The sequence below is a fragment of the Durio zibethinus genome, chromosome 16, assembly GCF_047325235.1.
Source record: "Durio zibethinus cultivar Kanyao isolate XHJ-2024 chromosome 16, ASM4732523v1, whole genome shotgun sequence".
NCBI lineage: Eukaryota > Viridiplantae > Streptophyta > Magnoliopsida > Malvales > Malvaceae > Durio > Durio zibethinus.
In genome coordinates, this window is record NC_143177.1 from 20,514,041 (window position 1) to 20,521,364 (window position 7,324).

Below are 7,324 nucleotides of genomic sequence, written 5' to 3' on the forward strand. Positions count from 1 at the left end.
CTTGTTTGCTTCTTCTTTCTTTCCTTTACTTCAAGCTTTCTTCTCTTAATCTTTTAAACTCCAAAAACTCAACATAATGACCGATTAAATTCCCTCAAATAGCCAGCTCAGCAGCTCCAATTGGTCTCTTTTTAAATCTCTAAATTGGAGCCACGCTCCTTTGATCATATAGCACATGCATCCAACGACCTTGATTGAACTTTGATTCCTCATTTTTGTGCCAATTGTATATAATTCTCCCTTCATTTTGCTGCCAAAATATAGATCATTAAGTGGACAATTTATGCATTATAAATTCTGGTAAAATCTGGAAAATTTACAAGTTCAAAAATGAGTTTAAACTACACTAATGCACATATTTCCTTTCTAACACTTGTAAAAATAATGTACTAATGAACTAAGAAGGACATTTCCAAATGTCAAATATAAAAATTAAAGCTTGAAATAAAATTTAATTAAACTCAACCAAGCTAAGGAAATCATAAAAGCAAAGGATAAAAAATCTCCCATTAATGATGGTAGAAGCACAAGCAAACTAGTTTTGGCTTTTCATAACTTTTTGCGAGGAATTTTCTCCAAAATAAGTCCAAAAGCTCATAATTTTCTCATTTTTCATATTTTTATCTACATAAAATATTTATGCATTTAAGAGTATTTCTCTCAAATAACAAAAAAGTAATTTTTCTAGAGAAATTGCACTGAAAAAAAAAAAGTTAAAATTTTAGTGAAATTATATTCTCTTCTATCCATTTGTCAACTAGTTTTTTTTTCCCAACACGAATCACCCATCCTAAACCCTTTTCCAGGATAGGACCTACCCATCTCATAGCTTTCCAGGTAATCCAACAAGTTGAACTTGGTTTTTGAGTGGTTTCATTGCTAAGATACTTTGCATGTAATGTCTGACCCCAAAGATCCTCGTTTTGGTGCATCAACCTCCAGACCAGTTTGGTTAACTGAGCTTGGTTCTGGACCTTCGCTTTCTTGAGTCCCAAACCTCCCTCTTGTTTAATGCCAAAGGTACGTTGGATTCTTTTCTGAAAGCGGTAGCGGTTTGTGTCACTCTGGGCACCGGTAATTCCTTAGGACCCGAAGGTCCAAGCGTCGAGATTGGTTCTTCCATTGCTAAAGAAATTCATTCTATTTTGGATAAAAATCCTCAAACGAAGCTCTTTCTTTTGGCCGCTGGCTCAGCTGCTGAAATCTCATCTGGTTCGTTTTCTTTTTCCTAATTGGATTTTAAACAGTAATTTGTTTGAATTGAATCTCTTTAATTTAATTACTTTGTTCGGTATGTATCTTCATTCTTCAGGTTTCAATGTGGCTTGGTTTCTTTGACCTTTTCCAAATTGAAATCTTACTTGTTGCGTGTTGTGGACAATCTTAACAAGGATGTTGGGATACCAAAGCCTGTGTTTCCTGGACTAAATGTTGGTGTAATAGCCTTCGCATATCCAGCAGTTCTTTACTGGGGTTTCGAGAATGTGGACATTTTGTTAGAATCTCCGCCCGTTCACTGAAAGGTCTTTCCAGTGAGCTCTTGTTTCAGCTGGTGGCAGTCAAGATTATTGCAACCTCTTTTTGCCTGGCCTCTGGGTTAGTAGGAGGGTGTTATGCTCCTTCACTTTTTATTGGTGCAGCAACTGGAATGGCATACGGGAAATTCATTAGTTTTGCAATTGCCCAGTCTCATCCAGCTATTCACCTTTCCGTCTTGGAAGTAACATCACCACAAGCGTATGGCCTGGTAATTTTCTGTCAATAGTGGTTAGATGTATTTTTATTTGTAAATGCATATACCAAATAGAGACTGAGAAGTTGTTTGTGAAGGAGATTATTATGTTGCTGGGCGAGCTTTTGTTATTCATTTCTATTCGAGTCAAAGCATGCATATCATTAAGGGTGTTTTAATTCTTTAAAATGATGTTTACTAAGAAATTTTCCTATAGCCAAGACTGAGAATGCAGAAAATAGTACCAAAAATCAGAATCATGGCTGTAGTGAATGTAAGAAGCAAAAGGTCAAAGATAAAACCTCAAGGGGAATTAGATGGGGTCTAGCAGATCACAGGATGCTTAGGAAAGCCATCAATACTTGCTGATAGATGATGGTATTGGGTTTCGTTTGTTGCAAACTATCAAATACAAATGCTGTGGAAGTTTTCACAATTGTTTAATTTTCAAATCAAGTTGTGAATGATTATATGCAATGATTAAAATAGGTTTAAATTGAGATGAATTGCAAATACTGGAATGAAAATTTGCAAAAAGAATACTTTTCCTAGAAACATCATGATCGGGAGATTATGTTCATCAACCCCATGCATCAAAATAAAACAATAAACCATTATGTGGTTGACCATTATGGAGCTCCTTTTGCAGGTTGGCATGGCTGCAACCCTTGCAGGGATCTGTCAGTAGCTCTTACTGCGGTTCTGCTTCTTTTTGAGTTGACACAGGATTATCGGATGGTTTTACTTTTACTACGAGTTGTTGGACTTTCTTCATGGATTACATCTGGACGGATGAAAAGAGAGAAAGGATGTCAAAGAGACTAAAGCACTCAAAGATGGAAACACTCGTACAAATCAACAGCCTGAAGCATCAGATGGTACAGCTGGTCTATCTTCTACTGATGCACCACCTGAGCAGGCACCTTATTTCAATAACCATTGTGAAGTTGAAAGTTCACTCTGCAAGATAATTCCAGTATTAGGACCAAGGATTTAAAGAAGAGAATTTTTGTTCCAGTAACGAAGAGTACTTTACTTACAGAAGTGGTGACTCTTATGCTTGTGGAAAAGCAGTCTTGTGCAATCATTATTGATAATGACAACCTTTTAATGGCTTATTGTCACGCCCAAAACCCAAAGACTGAATACGAAACAATGCTGCATACTCAAAACGAGTCTCATAAGTATGCAAAACAACATATATCGAACTAGATCAAAATCTTCAATAATTTTTAAAATAATATTTTACAAAATTTTAAGTATACAAAATTATACCATTTACAATGTAGTCGAATATACTAAAATTTTTACTAACAAATCTTATAAAATCAATAATAAAATACTTACTCGAAAGCTATTCCAAACTAAAAATAAATGTTAATCTTGCTAATCTATATTGTCAAGATTAAACCTTCCAAAATACTAGCATTGAAATCTAAAAAAGTAAAGAAAATTAAAGAAATGAGTACGGCGACTTAGTAATTAATCATCCATTTAGTTGGATTAAGCATGCCACAAAACATTAACTAAATGAATCAAAAATATTTTGGGTAATCTTATATTCATAAACATATTTTCAAAATCAGATTCTCAATCACAAAACAAAATCAAATATTATAAAATTATAAATTTTATTAGTCTCCCGTAATATACTATGACCACACTTAACTCTTGTGACATAGGTCAAAATTTAAATTTTTCTTTTAGTGCAATGAGACAGAAGTATATCAGAAGCAACTAGATTGTTGTACTAACAATCATAATTAACCCATTAGTACAATGGAATAGAACCAAAAATCACAGTAATCTCTTTAGTGTAATGGGATAGAAGTATATCACTGATGGCACAATGAACAAAAACTACTATTCTCAACTGGTGGCACGATTTAAAATTGGCATCGATATCACAAAATATATATTGACATGGCCAACAATTAATCCCTATCAGCAGAGTCAGAATATAGTCATATTAAGAGACAAAATGAAATATATTTTCAGATTACCCAATATATACAATTTCAATATTTATAAATTTTCTCAAAACATAATCTTTACAAAATAAATTCCATAATCATTCCAAAGCAAAATTTTATATTCCAACAAGCGATGGATATATAAATATATTATTACGAAATCATATTCGAAAATCAAAATAATATCAAATCATATTCGAAACTCATAACAAAGAAATCCTATATACATTTTGTATGCTCAATCCAATTTACAAAATAAATAGACAAAACAATAGATATTATACATTTTAACTCTAAACATATTGAGGCTAATTTTTAAGAATATAAAAACTAAAGAGATGTCAAGTCATTTACCTGATACACTAAATCGAAACTTAATCAATAAATTACTTAGTTCACTTAGCATCCTAATAATTCAAGAAATATTTCAAAAATCAAAATTAAACCCAAAAACATAAATTTAACAAGGTAAACCTTTTGCGGGTCATCTTAAGCAAATTGGGTTGTATGGTAACTTTTTTGATAATTCAAAATTATTTGAAAGTATTTTTAGCATATTAAAACAAATTTTCTTTTCACGTGGCAAAATGTCTAAAATTGAGTATAAATATGAAATTAAAAATTAAAATATAAAAAATTAATAGCAATATAAATTTTCACTAATATTTAATTTTTAACATGTAATAATAATATTTTTATAAATCTGAATTGAATGTAGTAGCCATTTAACAATACTAATAATATGGAATTAACACAGTAAAAAAATTAAAATGAGTAAAAATTCATTAAAAATAATATAACTAAAATTCATGTAATTTATAACTAAATAAATTAAAATATTGGTTGGAAACAATTTTTAAAATAATTAAAAACGAAACTATCTAAGTTCTAAAATTTTTGTATTTTATTATCATCTGGCTTATTTTGAGCCACAAAATCTCAAACATCTTACAATTTCTAGAGATAAAAGGAGCACAAATTTAAAGTAGGAATGTAATACTATAACTTAAAATTTTGTTTCAACAAAAATGATATCCAGAAACCTAAGTTTCGAAAGCTAAAACTTGACAAATTATCACAAATAACTCAGATTTTTTTTAGTCAGATTCGTGAAATTTATTTTGGGGCTTTCATTCTTTTAGCTTATAAATTATCTGAATAAACTAACTATATCACTAAAAAAGTTCTCACTTTGTACTCTTAAAAGCACCTAAAGTTTGACCAAATCGATAATCGGAATAGAGAGTTCCGACCACTCAAAGTTGGGTGTTCATAACTGTCAAAAACCCAAAAATAAAAAATTTTAAACATTCAATTTTCTTAAATAATATAACCAAATGAAGTGTCACATATATCATTAGAAAGGTCTTGAATAGACTTTTTCATTAGTACCACAATTTAACTGAAAAATTATCGAAGTATTGCTTGAAATTTTAAAATATTAAAAACTTTAACCTAATATTTGGGTTTTTCTCATGAAAACTAAAATTAAAGAGTTTAAAAAGTAAATCTTAGCTATAAATATTTAATTGCATGACTAAATTCTCAATCTAGTCATTCTCTTCATTTCTTTAGAGTTTTTTTTTTTAATTTTTATATTTCTTAAATGAAAAATTGACAAAGTTTTTTTTTTTCTAGCATAGGAGCTGAATCAATTAAATAAAATGAAATTGGGCTTGACTATTACATTTATTGACACTTACGTATATTCACAAGTTCAGCAAATTTGCAAAAGACGAGAACTCAGATTCCAAGGTATGGTGCTCTCTTTACTTTAAAGTTTAAACTATCAATTGTGATTGCAACATAAGTTTTATAGGTTTTGCTAGTTCAAGTTTTCATGAATCAGGTGTTTTAGCAATCTTACAGGCTGGCGTGTTGCACATTATGCAAGGGGCAAAAAGGAAAAAGCACATAACGATTTACTCAATCCCTAGGATCTCATGGAAAATAAGGGTAGAGGAAATGATGAAAAGTGAGAAAGATGTCTCCTATCACGAAACTACTAAACAAGTGTCACATTGCAATTTAAAATAGATTAAAGTAAACTTCTATATGCGATTTTGTCGGTAATTCTTTCTTTCAGGGTACAGTAGTAAAGTTTGTAGGGTCAAAACTACATCTCTACTCTTTCTGCCAGCTATTCCAACTGCTGCAGTTAACCCTTAACGGTCATCTTTACAACCATTGGGTATTGTGAGATATACCTGAAGCTGCATGCTTTAACTATATCTTGAAATCACCATCTCAGGAATACATCCATACCAAAGATTAAGGATACGTGTGTTAAAGTCAGACAGTATTTGTATAATTTGTAAAACTGATGGATTCCAGTTCATTTCTATGGCTGTTACACCACCAATTGCCTCCCCTTATTACACTGCACCGACGGTGAAACCCTGCAACCTTTGACTAATTAATAATCCTTGCGACAGGTTCTTTTGGTATCTGAAATATGCTCATCGGATGGTGCTAAATGTAAATTGCCATGTATAGCTACACCTACTGTGGATATTCTGTCTGCTGAAATTACCATGAACAAACATGGTCTGAGTCAAGTGTCAGTTATATCTGAGCATGTCAGAGACTGTCGAGGACAGCCAGTTGGTCTTCTGGACAAGAATGTATCAGTCTAACTTACAGGTTTGTTACTAAATCTTTGGTCTACTTATGATGTATCTCTTTTGACTATTACGTTGATTGTGTTCTTTTTTATGTGTTAAGAATACTGATTCAAATCTCATAAAAAATTTATTTGGATTTGGTTAGATATTATTTGATAAACACAAAGATTAGCAGAAGAAAGATTTTAAGAGGAAAATTATTTTTGATAGGTAAATTTAACTTGCAGAAGAAGAATTTCAAAAGAAAATAAATTTTTAATAGGTAAGTTTGTATAGTTATAAAGTCTTTGCAATGTTAAGTATGAGAAAAAGATGTAAAAGAGTTGTAAAGTTTTATGAGATAGACACCCCGTAACATTACTGTAAATTTACATCTTATGAATGTGTATGTTTATATGTTTATAAGTGGATTAGAGGAGACTGAGAGGGTCTACATAAGTATGGTGCGTGTGAATAGACTAAAAGAGACTGAGATGGTCCACATAGGTATAATGAAAGGGTACATATGAGTATGTGTTTGTTTGTATTGAAAGAGTACACATGAGTATATGTTTATTTGGGTTAATAATATTTTATAAGACTAGAAGAGATTAAGAGGGTCTATAGGTTTTAGTTATAAGTGTTTAATTTGATTAGTATATTTATATTTCTCTACAATTAGTGAATCTTTTTTTTCATTTGTGACTGTATATCAGTTAGACCGAACCACGTTAAATTATTGTCTCTTATATGATTGATTAATTATTTGATTATGCTTTCGTTGGTGTGATTGATTGGGATTTTTTTACCTAACAAGTGGTATCAGAGCTATGGTAATTTTTTAATAAGTGGTATTAAAGCTGAAGGTACAAGATGTGAGAAGAGTTAAAGGTTCAAGACATGAGAAAAAGTAAACCCAGAAGAGCTCGATTTAAAAAAAGAGTAATAGTTCATATTTTGAAGATCAGTTTGTGTGAAGTGTAAAGACACACAAGAGAATATGATTGGGAGACTTC

General features: G+C 31.2%; 1 long non-coding RNA gene across 1 annotated transcript; it reads left to right on the plus strand.

Annotated features, from left to right (window-relative positions):
- Positions 1–791: 791 nt before the first annotated feature.
- On the plus strand, positions 792–2,892 carry LOC111298337 (uncharacterized). The gene is made up of 3 exons (XR_016328667.1): positions 792–1,212; positions 1,313–1,747; positions 2,382–2,892. It is a non-coding gene; the product is annotated as an uncharacterized LOC111298337 (long non-coding RNA).
- The last annotated feature ends 4,432 nt before the right edge of the window (positions 2,893–7,324 follow it).